A 13,121-nucleotide genomic window follows, 5' to 3' on the forward strand; every position below is an offset into this window, starting at 1 on the left:
TCCAGTGCAGTTTACATGGTATTATACTTAGAAAACAGTTACAGCAGGTTGTTCCAGTGCAGGGACCTCAGTACTCAGCAATAAAGGCTGTGGCAGCTGAGACACACAGGGAGTCAGAGGAGGAACTAGCAGCAGGGGATGACCATGTCAGAAGCAGGTGGGCACAATACACTATGGCACAAGGTAAGAGGCAGTGAATGGCATATAGTCTTACTAAATAAGTTATATGGGAGCTCAGCAGATACAGACCGCAACAATAATGCATAGAAACAAGCCAAATTGTGCTTTACCCATGCATTGCCTGGCTGTGCTGGTCATGAGACAAAAGCACCCCAAGTCACAGATTGTGCAATGGTCAGGGCACAGTTATCATCCTCGACAGATGTGGATGGGTTACAGAAGAACATATTGCTCTCTGCTAACAAACTGTGTTGGCAAGCTGCTAAAAGCTGTAGATTTGGGTGCTGCATTGTACTCATGAAAGTAGTTTCTTATGACATTTACAATTATGGTAAAAATACAGATAGACAGCACAAAGGAAATAAATGCCAACATTGTACAGAAGATGCAGTTGAATGAATCAAGACATATCTTTAAATACTCTGAATGACTTCTGTAGCTCAAGAGTAATTGTCAAAACCTGTTTTTTTTCAACACAAGGAATAGAAAGCTGTCTTCCCTAGATGATGGAAGATACCTAGTCCATGTAATGCTTACATGGTGTAGATAACCCTCTATGGGCACATTGAGTATGCTCATAGGATACTAGGAGGTTACTAAGCTATTGGCCCTAAGGCCTCTGCAAGCCTAGCTATGTTATACCCTTGTTCCCTAGTCTATGTTTCCATGTGAATCCAAGATCAGCACTGGCTGCCCCCGTCTAAGAGGGATATAGGTGAAACACTGGTGTAAATTTACAGTTTCCCTTCCAATTGTCCAGGTAATGCTTAAATAGGGTCATTGGGGAGCTCTATTTTACATGAATTGGGAATTTCTTCCAGAGGAGTAGCAACCTCTGGGAGACATTGCTGTCTCTATAGCATGTCCTGTTATTATTGCAGGGTAGGTTAAGATCTCTAGAGCAAGTGAATCTTGTCCCATTAGATTTGCCGATGTGCAGCAACTTCATTGAGGCAGGGTCTGAGACGGCTCTGTAGGACCCAGGCATAAGTCACCTCTAAGCAGTCTATATGATACTGAGTAAAGTGATAGGGCTTTCAATCTGTCTGTGAGTGTCATGTGTTACAGACCCTGAATTTTCTTGGTTTAAAACCTCTGAGGCCTCTCTAGTTGCTGCAGATGTCTGGTGAGATACATACAGAAGGGATCATTGTACTCTATTATTGGCCTGATGAAAGCCAAGCACAGTGGAGTTATAACCTCCTTAGCTTTGGATGTTAAGCCCTTGCTTATGAGATGTGCAGTGTAGAAGGTCTTCCTTACTACTGTGGACACCTGATGATCAAACTTAAGGCTGCTATCAACTTGCATTCCTAAATATCTCATCACTGAGTTTGAACTTGGGGGGGTGGTATTATTAATACTCTAATCAACATGGGTTTCCCCTTTGCTGAAGGGGATGATAATGCATTGTTTTTTTTTTTGTATTTAGTTTAAGTCCATGGCTTTGACACCAATCATTTGTCTGTGTAAGCCCATTTTGTAGTATGCTGGCATCTATGGGGGATTCAATGATTGCACCCAGTTTACAGTCATCAGAAACTTGGTTAGCCATAAGCCATCTATTATCGCCTGGGCTTCTGAAAAATAGATACCAAACAGTAGGGGGCCTAACACAGATCCCTGTGGAACACCACTGGTAACAGGTCTACTAGTAGAGTTGGCATCCCCAGTTTTGACTGTATGAGTTCTGTTTGTGATCCAGCTGGCATCCCATATAGTGATGCAAAGGTTAAGCCCCAGTCTTTTGCATTTCTAATACCATGATGGGAATGAACCCCGTTCCTTAGTCAAAGTACTACTGAAGTTCATAAAATTAATATTGTTTCAATTTTTTGATGTTAGCCAAAAGTGCTCTTCTCAACACCCACAATGTATCCAGTAATGACTCCTTCTGCAATTTCTATGGAGTTACATGTATTAGTGACATATCCAAGTATGATTGTAAATTCTTTTTTTATAAGACCTATTGTCCCTACTACTACTATTGGAACTGTCCGGGTATCCTTCTTCCACTTTGCCCTCATTTCCACCTGCAAATCCTGGTATTTTATGACTTTGTGTCTTTCTGTACAGAAGACACTGTAGTCACTGGGTATAGCAATTTCAGTAATCAATGGTACTTTTGTCTTCTTTTCATGGACTACTATAAATGTTTTTCTCGCATCTATTTTTTTTAACATTTGGTAGTGGGTGATCCTATATGATGTAAACTTCATCATTTCCTATGATGCATTGTGGCTCATGTTTCCAACATTTTTCAGCCACTTCAGTACCATAATGCTTGCACAATCCCCAATGCAAGTCTTGCCAAATTATTATGCCTTTCAGTATACAATCCTTTGGCCATTATGTCACAGCCAGAAACAAGATGTGTGACTGTTTCCAGTTCGGTTTTACAAAACCTATATTTGTCTGTTTCTCCCACATGTTCAATGGACTTTGTAAACCAGCATGTGTGTAGTCCACTATCTTGGGCTGCCAATATTAACCTTTTATCTTTTGCTTTAAATTCACCCCTCCTCAACCATTACTGCAGTCAATCCTGATCAACATAAGGTTGCTCCATTATACGTGCAACTATATTTATGCATTTTCCACATTTCTTGCCATCTCATCTGATCCTTCACCTAATAATCTTTCTTTTGTTTTTTGGCACATTCAGTTGCTGCCTGATTTTTATCTACTTCTGGTTTGATTTCCATTCCCAAGTGACACTGATATGCTTCTGCTAAACTAAGTAGGGAAGTCATCTTAGACTTTTTCTCCTCATGTTCAAGAACTTTCACTACATTTAGGTCTTGTGATATCAACAGATATGTGTGCAGTCCCACAATTGCAGATCATACATGTAATCATTTTCAAGGAGGCAAATACCTCCTTCAGAATGTGGGATATATACTCTTTGTATGCACTGACTTTTATAAATCATTTAATGAGCATGAAGCATCCTTCTTGTTTTCCTGTCTAACCCACCCAACACGTTTTGGGGATAATCAATGACTCCAAAGCTATAAGTTAAAACTGACCTGTCAATAATACACCTTGTTGAGGAAAACTTTCTTTTGCAGCGCCTGTGCCCACCAACAGTCCACCATTACTCGCACACAGACCTTCCAAGCGTGGGGATGACGTCATCATCGCTGCTGAAAGTTTTAAGACTGCCAAGGATGTATATTCTTTAACAACAGCGCTACCTCCTGGTGCATTTTGGCTCAAAAGCTCAATGAGCCTAGTAAGATCGCCTTTTAGTGAAGCCACTTCATCCTGGACTTTCATTACTTCTTGCTCCGTTCTGACCACTCTGTCAGAACTATAATTTTCTTCATTAAGTAAAGTAGTAGAGTCTGAAGATATCTAAAGCAGAAAACATTTAGCAGGTTTTGCTTTAGCCCCATATTGCCCTATATTACCCAAAAAAGTCAACACTTTCTTGTTTGTAAGAAGTATTTTCTAAGATCGTTTTATTCCTTTTTATAATAGTATGTTTGGTAATGAAAATTTTGGATCCAATGATATATTTTGCAAACATCTTCGACAGGATTTGTGTCCTTATTTATTTATTCATAACATACCTTTTGGTGCAGGGGGTTGACTCATTTTAATATGCACAGTTATTGTTGTAGTAGCACGAAAATGAAAGCACAAACAGCCACTGAAATCGACCACTGGTAATGCGGAAAAAATACTGACTTTATTGAAGAAATGACTAAGCGCTTTCACCAGTCAATACTGGCTTCTTCAGAGTCCGACTCTTCAGACTCTGAAGAAGCCAGTATTGACTGGTGAAAGCGCTTAGTCATTTCTTCAATAAAGTCAGTATTTTTTCCGCATTACCAGTGGTCGTCTTCAGTGGCTGTTTGTGCTTTCATTTTCATGGTTTTACCCTATTTTGGGTGTTTCTGTCTTGGTTATTGTTGTAGTAGTATGAGAAATGTACATTTCTTTCTACATTTTTATTCTATATTATGTATAACATTTTTTTAATTCATGGTTATTATGGATTTTTTTTTCCCTAGGAATTGTTCTGCAGGAGCTGCATTTTGGAAAAAGCACAGAGATAGTAAACTTTTGAAAAGTGCAACTTCAAAATGAATTGATTAACTTAGGGGAAATGGTATTTAAGGAAAAGGTAGCAGATGTATATGATTCTTCTCTGATGAAGTCTAGCTTGTAGATGAAAGCGCTCATATTTGGAATTGTTGGCTTATCATAAAGACTGTTTTTTACCTCAACAAGGTGGCCTGGATTTCATTTATATTGATCAGTATTTAACTTTATTTCAGTCTCTCTGGCTCTTATTCTTTCTTTTGCTTTTATGCATTTAGCATCTTTGGTATGTTCCACAGGATCTTCATAGATATTTCCCCAAAATATATCTAATTCTCCTTTTTTGGGTCATATTTCAATTCCTTTTCCCTTGTTTCCCAATTCTCTATAGAACTTTTTGGGGTCATCAATAAATTGCTTATTTTATATTTTTCCTTTACATTTATCTACATATCTTCTAAGTTTTTCTTCCTGTGGTGAGATTTTTAGTTTGTTATTTGCAATAGTGCAAGGTGGTGGTGCTGCGGTAGCGTTGTCGCCTCACAGTAAGACGTTGTCCTGTTCGATTCTCAGCTAGAGCATCTTCTGTGTGGAGACATGCGTGAATCGGCTTACCTTCGTTGAAGGTTGTGCATCAAGGCCGGCAACTCGGCACGTAAAAATCTACTGCCAATCATTAGCGGACCGGAGTTCCACTGTGGCGACCCCTAACTGGAAAAAGCCGAAAAACACAACAACATTTGCAATAGTGCAAGATAGATCCTGATATGTTCTAATACTGTGCATTGCTTTTATCACATCTGTCTTTCTGATTATTTTTGTTGATTTGTCCACTCTTCTATACTCTTCTAACAGTGACACTTCTTGTCTTAATTGCTTTATAGCTTTCTCTGTTCAATATTTCCATGATGGTATTCAATTTCTCCCCTTTCTTTCCCTCACTACCATGTGTTCTTGTAGTAGAACTTTATCAGTTATTAATTTGGCTGCACAGTAATATATCTTTACGTCTATTATATTGCATGGATCTCTAGGTACAATCTTAATTACTGTATTCGTTTGCCTTATGAAACGTCTGACCTTTTGGGTTTTATTGACCTTCTGCAGTCTATTTCTCTCATTGATCTTAATATGTCTATCTATGTCTATTAAATCAAGCAACTCTTCTCTTAGCTCATTTTCTTCTAAACTGAGGGCACATTTTTATTTTCCATTTCCTGTGGGCATTCCATATAAAGTTCTATAGCATCTTCCTGTGGCACATTCTTTTCAATTTCATCCTGTGTCATCTGTTGCTCTGTCATATGGGAACTCATTGGCCTAGCAGTCCTTAACATTGACTGCATCAGAGTTTCCTGTTCCTTCCCTTGCTGTCTAGTTTCAAGTGAATGTTTATACTGGTTTCCTGTGGAAGGCTCCAAAATATCTTCATATGGCACCTAACCAATTGTTCCCATTCCACTGGTTTCCCCTTAATTTGGATATCCATTGCTCTATCCTGTTGTGATTCTTTCTGAATTAGATTTTCTGCACTGAATCCTCACTTTGCAAGTACTCCATAACCTCAGTTTCTATTTCTTTAACTTCTCCAATACTTATTTTCTTTTCTACTTTTCCTCTTAGTCGTCTTATTTTTTGTACTGTAAAGTTTTCCATGGCTGGATTCCTTTGCCTGTACTTCTCTTCAAATATCTTTGGTGCTGCTCTTTTTGTATTGGTTAGTTTTGCTTTCTCCTTTGCATAAATATTACACCATATTAAATTTCTTTTCTTTCCCATGTCATATTTCTTCTTCAGATGTCTCCTGGTCTTTCTGCCTCTCCTTACTTTGTGGACTCCCTCCATCATGTTGTGATGTAACCTGTGTTAGGCCTTCTACACCAAATCCTTTACTTTGCAGGCACTCCATAACTTCATCTTCTATTTTTTTACCTTCTGCTTTACTAATTTGTTTTTCTGAATTCACTCTTTGTGATATTACTTTTTATTGTGAAATACAGATCAAAGTTTGTTGATCTATATAGTGTTTTTCACAAATCTGTCATATTAATGAACACAATTTTTTATTTGAAGCTTCTGACAGTTTTTCTTGTGGAAGTACTTTTCTTTCCGTTAATTTCTCTCTTAATCATTTTGTATATGTTGTGTTTGGAAATTCTGTGCCTTTTACATAATAGTAACAATACATAATTTCTTTCTTATCCTCAACAATGCACATTATCGTTTTTATGGCTTTTCTTTGCCGTATAAGTTTTTGCAACTTTTGTGGACTTCTACTTCCTTCTACAACAGGGGGGTCATCCTTCCCCTGGGCCTGACCTGGCCCCATTGTAGGAATGTTTCCGTATTTAGACATTGCCTAAAAGAAGTCACTATGGGGGAGGCAAGTTCCACTGCCAGCAACCTAAAGCCTAGAGGTGACAGGTGACAACCATTTCTGGCAAAGCAGCATGGTCTGTCATCCATATTATCCCAGGCTGTCCAAGGCTGTTGGATACTGGATCCCCCAGGGACTTACACCAGAAGCTAAGCCAATTGTTGAACTCAATCATTTTTTTTGTTTGTAGTGTAGCATCATCCTGGGTGAGAGAAGAATGCTGCTTAGGGCTAGGGACATACCTGCCTGGGACAAATAATCTAAATGCTCCATCATGTCTGTATTCATATAGGCCATTTAGGTATGTTTCAAGTCAATCACACCAACATGGACTATGACAGAGTCATAACAGTACTTGTTGTTGAGAGACTTGAGTGCATGTTTGATTTGGTTGATCATGGTACCAGAAAGGTATTCTGTCCAGCCTAGTGACAGAGACATCTTTGTGTCTCACTATGGAGTCATCTATGACCAATACATTTGGTTTAGATATGTTTTGCCTTAGAGGCTTATTGGTTGAGACACTGATGCGTGTGTTATTATGTGAAGTGGGTGCTGTTGGGACCATACTGTGTCCAGAAGTTTTGTGTTTGGGAGGTCTTTGCTCTTTTGGTATATTTCTTGTGAGTTCCTCTGCATATGTGGGTTTATGTGTTGTGTGCTTTGTACTTGTGGGAGGTGGAGTGTGGGTGCTGACAATCTGCTTTGTGTTTGGTTTGTTGTTATGAGAGAGAGAGAGAGAGAGAGAGAGAGAGAGAGAGAGAGAGAGAGAGAGAGAGCATTGATTCCAGATTCATAGTATAGAGTCATCTCTCACATTTGAATGTTTTAGGAGTAGTAGATTGTCTGTATACATGAGGCAATTGTTACACTGCCTCTGGATTCCCTTGTCAATCAGGCTGGCTCGAGAAATGGTAGGAAACTGACCTTCCATTATGCTAGGTACATTCTGTAATAAGTGGTGGAAGGTGGGCTAGATGGACTAGGTTCTGTTGTAGACATAGTATAATCAGCTAATCTATGGGAGGTTTATAGGTAGAAACCTGCACTGGTGCCTCAAAAACACAGCTGGATCTCTGTCTGGGCAGCAGTGTGCACCTGCTTTATGCGCCGAGAAGCTGATGAAGCTTAGGAGGATTTCCTAGCAGTTATATAGGGAACATTTTCCTTTTTAAGCATTTGCACCTATACACAGCAGTGCTAACCCCCATTGTGAGGTGTGCAGCTATGCAGAAATGCTGTATTTAAATATCAGCTAAGTAAAATAGTTTCAAACAATCCAACCTATATGAAAGCCCAAGACTGTGCCTTGTTCCAACAGTACCCAACTCAGATGGGTCCTTGACTACATTTTTCTGCCACAAGGGTGCAGGAGGGCCCTCTTAAAGTAAGATAGTTGGCTTTAGTCCGCATAAAGTGCCAAACAGTCTAGATTCAGCAAGTCTGAATGTAGCCCACACTATAATTAACTATGCTATAATTAGATATGCTAATTAGTTTTCAACTCATACTTTTTGCATCACTCAATTTGTATGATGGGTGTGATGCCCCTGCACTGGCCCAGTAATAAAGGAGCCCCAACCCTCACCACTAGCACCAGTGAAGGAAGTACACATTGGGAGGATGGCAAGTACACACACAGTAAAGTACAATTTCCCTTAAGGGCACACAGAGATCCCAATCAGTCTGGGACTGGTTTCTCCCTCTTTCTCCAGATCCCCAACTTGACTCCACACTAGTACAGCTATAGAGTCGAGTCCTTAACCAGCATTCCAAGCCAAGTCCTCCCAGCACTCTCTCTCTGTCCAATCAGTGCTTCATGTCACTGCCCAAGTAGCTGACACACACACACACACACACACACACACACACACACACACACACACACACACACACACACACACACACACACACACAGACACACACACACTTTGAGATTTGATTTATACACAGACACACACCTGGGAAAGGCTGTCACAGGTTTACTAGCTATGCCCCCTTCTGCCCAGTCCATAAAGCAGTTAGCATTGCCACCAGATCCTCTTATCAGCTACTATAAGGTCCTACCCAATGGGTGACCAATCTTACTGCGTAATGTTACTATTATCCAAATGGTAAGTGTGAGCAACAGCAAGGCTACTGGAGTGGCCAATACAGTGTCACCAAATACATATGGAAGTACTCTAAGAGCTTAAATATCTCTAAACAAACCAGCCACAATTAAAAGGTTTAAATATATTTAATAATAAACAATAAAAGAACAAGACACTATTCAATAACTCAGCACAATGACAGCAGAGTTCAGAATCACAGGAAATATTTTAAAACAACATTGCAGGACAGTCTCACATAAATACAGAAAACATCTAAACTACTGGGTGGCGCAGTGGTGCAGTGGTTAACATTGTCACCTCACAGCAAGAGGTTCACCGGTTCGATACTCGGCTGGGGTGCCTTCTGTGTGGAGTTTGCATGTTCTCCCTGTGTTCGCGTGGGTTTCCTCCGGGTACTCCAGTTTCCTCCCACATTCCAAAGACATGCATCTGGAGCATTTCTCCCCGGGCCTCCGCTGAAAACAGGTTCTGTGGAACCTAGTCGGACTTTCCCGGTCAACAAATGATAAATAAATAAAATAAATAAATAAATAATCTTACTGTATTCCTATCTATCTCTAAGAAACATTACTGTAACCTAGCACTTACTATTAGAAAGGCAGAAGTGCTGATGAGAGGATGTTTCTAGGTCCAAAGACAAATACAAAAATGCACAAATCTCTGAGATACTTCTTACATTTATAATACAAATTACTGCTGGGTTAGCCAGGATGACATCACTCTTTATCACCTGCCTTCAGTTCTCAGGCTAACAGAAACTTATAATTTAGCACCTCTGTATCAGAGGTACATATCTCTCAGAAGCTTGTCTAGAACTGGAAGCCGTAAAACAATTAACACGTTTACATTTGGAACCTAGTAATTATTTCTGTTTCCAGACAATAGGAAAACCTCTAGCTGTAGACATTGTGTCAGCTTGCTGCACTGAAGTGCCATCATAAAACTCTTTACTTTTCAACTTATTTCCTTGAAGGTTTGCAAGTTAACTTTTTATGCTCCAACTATACTATCAAATCATACATTTGCACAGGTGTATACATTTCTGTTCTTTTCCAGCAGGGTACACTGTGGTTATATTCTTGAAGCTCAGTATGTAACATACAGTTCAACACACACTTATGCAGCAGTTGTTTAGTATCCACATAACTAGGGTTGGGAGGTTGGCATAATGGTTAAGGTGTTCACCTTACAAACACAAGGTGCATGGTTTGTTTCTCACATGGGGTAATTCACTAGGCTTAAAATGTCCCACAAGGGACCTAGGAACATATAGTCCTCTTACATTTGTAAAACAAACCTATGGATCATATTAATATTCACAAATGACATATGATTATTTACAAAATTCGAGCTAGCTGGGCTGGTAGAATTTTGGTTTGTCACAATGAGAAACAAGGCAAAATTTTGTGGTGAGGTCTACATAATGTCATACACATGTCTGGTGAGGTCTACATGAAGCTATGCACATGCCTGGGCAGCACAAGAATGAGGATTAAGATGTTGACCAGCCAATACCTTCCAAGGGTACTTTCTAATGAGTAATGGTCAGCCAAAGATGTGCTAACCCTTTGAAAGAGTGTGGCACACAGTTAGCTGTTTCAAATATGTGTAAGTAATACACACTGGGAAATATGACTGACATTTGATCAGAATATTGGACATATCATCTAAACTTGATATCAGATTACTATGCAAAAGTTCCAGGCATGGGCATAGATTCCTAATAATGAGAATGATATATCTAGCAGTCTGAAGTTGGATTACCAACACAGTGATGTGGAGGTATGCCATGCTTTGACATATTCAATGGGCAACGATAACACAACTACTACTTTACATAAATGCTATGAGTATGCCATCCAAATGTGCCATGCTTTAACATATTCAATGGGCAATGATAACACAACTAATACTTTACATAAATGCTATGAGTATGCCATCCACATGTGCCATGCTTTAACATATTCAATGGGCAACGATAACACAACTAATACTTTACATAAATGCTATGAGTATGCCATCCAAATGTGCCATGCTTTAACATATTCAATGGGCAACGATAACACAACTAATACTTTACATAAATGCTATGAGTATGCCATCCAAATGTGCCATGCTTTAACATATTCAATGGGAAACGATAACACAACTAATACTTTACATAAATGCTATGAGTATGCCATCCACATGTGCCATGCTTTAACATATTCAATGGGCAATGATAACACAATGAATACTTTACATAAATGGTATGGGTATGCCATCCACATGTGCCATGCTTTAACATATTCAATGGGCAACGATAACACAACTAATACTTTACATAAATGGTATGAGTATGCCATCCACATGTGCCATGCTTTAACATATTCAATGGGCAATGATAACACAACTAATACTTTACATAAATGCTATGAGTATGCCATCCACATGTGGTTTGAATACTTTACATAAATGCTATGAGTATGCCATCCCCATGTGGTTTGAATACTTTACATAAATGCTATGAGTATGCCATCCACATGTGGTTTGAATACTTTACATAAATGCTATGAGTATGCCATCCACATGTGGTTTGAATACTTTACATAAATGCTATGAGTATGCCATCCACATGTGGTTTGAATACTTTACATAAATGCTATGAGTATGCCATCCACATGTGGTTTGAATACTTTACATAAATGCTATGAGTATGCCATCCACATGTGGTTTGAATACTTTACATAAATGCTATGAGTATGCCATCCACATGTGGTTTGAATACTTTACATAAATGCTATGAGTATGCAATCCACATGTGGTTTGAATACTTTGCTTAAATGCTATGAGTATCATCCACATGTGGTTTGAATACTTTACATAAATGCTATGAGTATGCCATCCACATGTGGTTTGAATACTTTACATAAATGCTATGAGTATGCCATCCACATGTGGTTTGAATACTTTACATAAATGCTATGAGTATGCCATCCACATGTGGTTTGAATACTTTACATAAATGCTATGAGTATGCCATCCACATGTGGTTTGAATACTTTACATAAATGCTATGAGTATGCCATCCACATGTGGTTTGAATACTTTACATAAATGCTATGAGTATGCCATCCACATGTGGTTTGAATACTTTACATAAATGCTATGAGTATGCCATCCACATGTGGTTTGAATATTTTACATAAATGCTATGAGTATGCCATCCACATGTGGTTTGAATACTTTACATAAATGCTATGAGTATGCCATCCACATGTGGTTTGAATACTTTACATAAATGCTATGAGTATGCCATCCACATGTGGTTTGAATACTTTACATAAATGCTATGAGTATGCCATCCACATGTGGTTTGAATACTTTACATAAATGCTATGAGTATGCCATCCACATGTGGTTTGAATACTTTACATAAATGGTATGAGTATGCCATCCACATGTGGTTTGAATACTTTACATAAATGCTATGAGTATGCCATCCACATGTGGCTGCACTCTCTGCTTGATTTTCATTCTCATTTTTGTCTGATCCAACCATTATTATACTTTAGTCTGCTCCAAAAGTGCACACCCATGCCCATATTGTTTATTGCAAGATACATTCCCATTTCAGAATTAAAACAATTGCAAGAGTAGTTGACTCTGCTCCCAATTAGTGGTTAATTGGCACAACTTGTTATTGATGTGTACAGTCCATTCCAGTGCAATTGGTGCAGGGTTGTCATCCTGGCAAGATGTTATTTTATTGTTTTCAGTGTATAACTGTAGTTTCTAACTATGCATTCCTTTCTAATGAATAACCCCTAACAGATGAAAAGATTTAAAATGTATCTATGATTTCTGCCTCATGAGTCTTGTCCACTGTGACTACTTATGTGGCTAAGCAAGCTAATTCAATGGTAGAGGGTGTATATTAATTAGACTGTGACTCCTTATGTGGCTAAGCAAGCTAATTCAATGGTAGAGGGTGTATATTAATTAGACTGTGACTCCTTATGTGGCTAAGTTAATTAATGCAATAGTAGTCAGTGTGTATTGATTATTCTGTGGCTCCTTATGTGGCTAAGCTAGTTAAGGCAATGGTAATCAGTGTGTATTAATTACACTGTGACTCCTTATGTGCTTAAGCTATTTAATGCAATTGTAATCAGTGTGCATTAATTATACTGTGACTCCTTATGTGGCTAAGTTATTTAATGCAATGGTAGTCAGTGCGCATTAATTACACTATGACTCCTTATGTGGCTAAGCTAGTTAATGCAATTGTACTCAGTGTGCATTAATTACACTATGACTCATTATGTGGCTAAATTAGTTAATGCACTGATAATGAGTCTGTATTAATTCCCCTGTGACTTCTTATGTGGCTAAGTTAGCTAATGCAATTGTAGTTAGTG

This window comes from Protopterus annectens, chromosome 6.part0 (assembly GCF_019279795.1).
Source record: "Protopterus annectens isolate FY-2018-M chromosome 6.part0, PAN1.0, whole genome shotgun sequence".
Taxonomy (NCBI): domain Eukaryota; kingdom Metazoa; phylum Chordata; order Ceratodontiformes; family Protopteridae; genus Protopterus; species Protopterus annectens.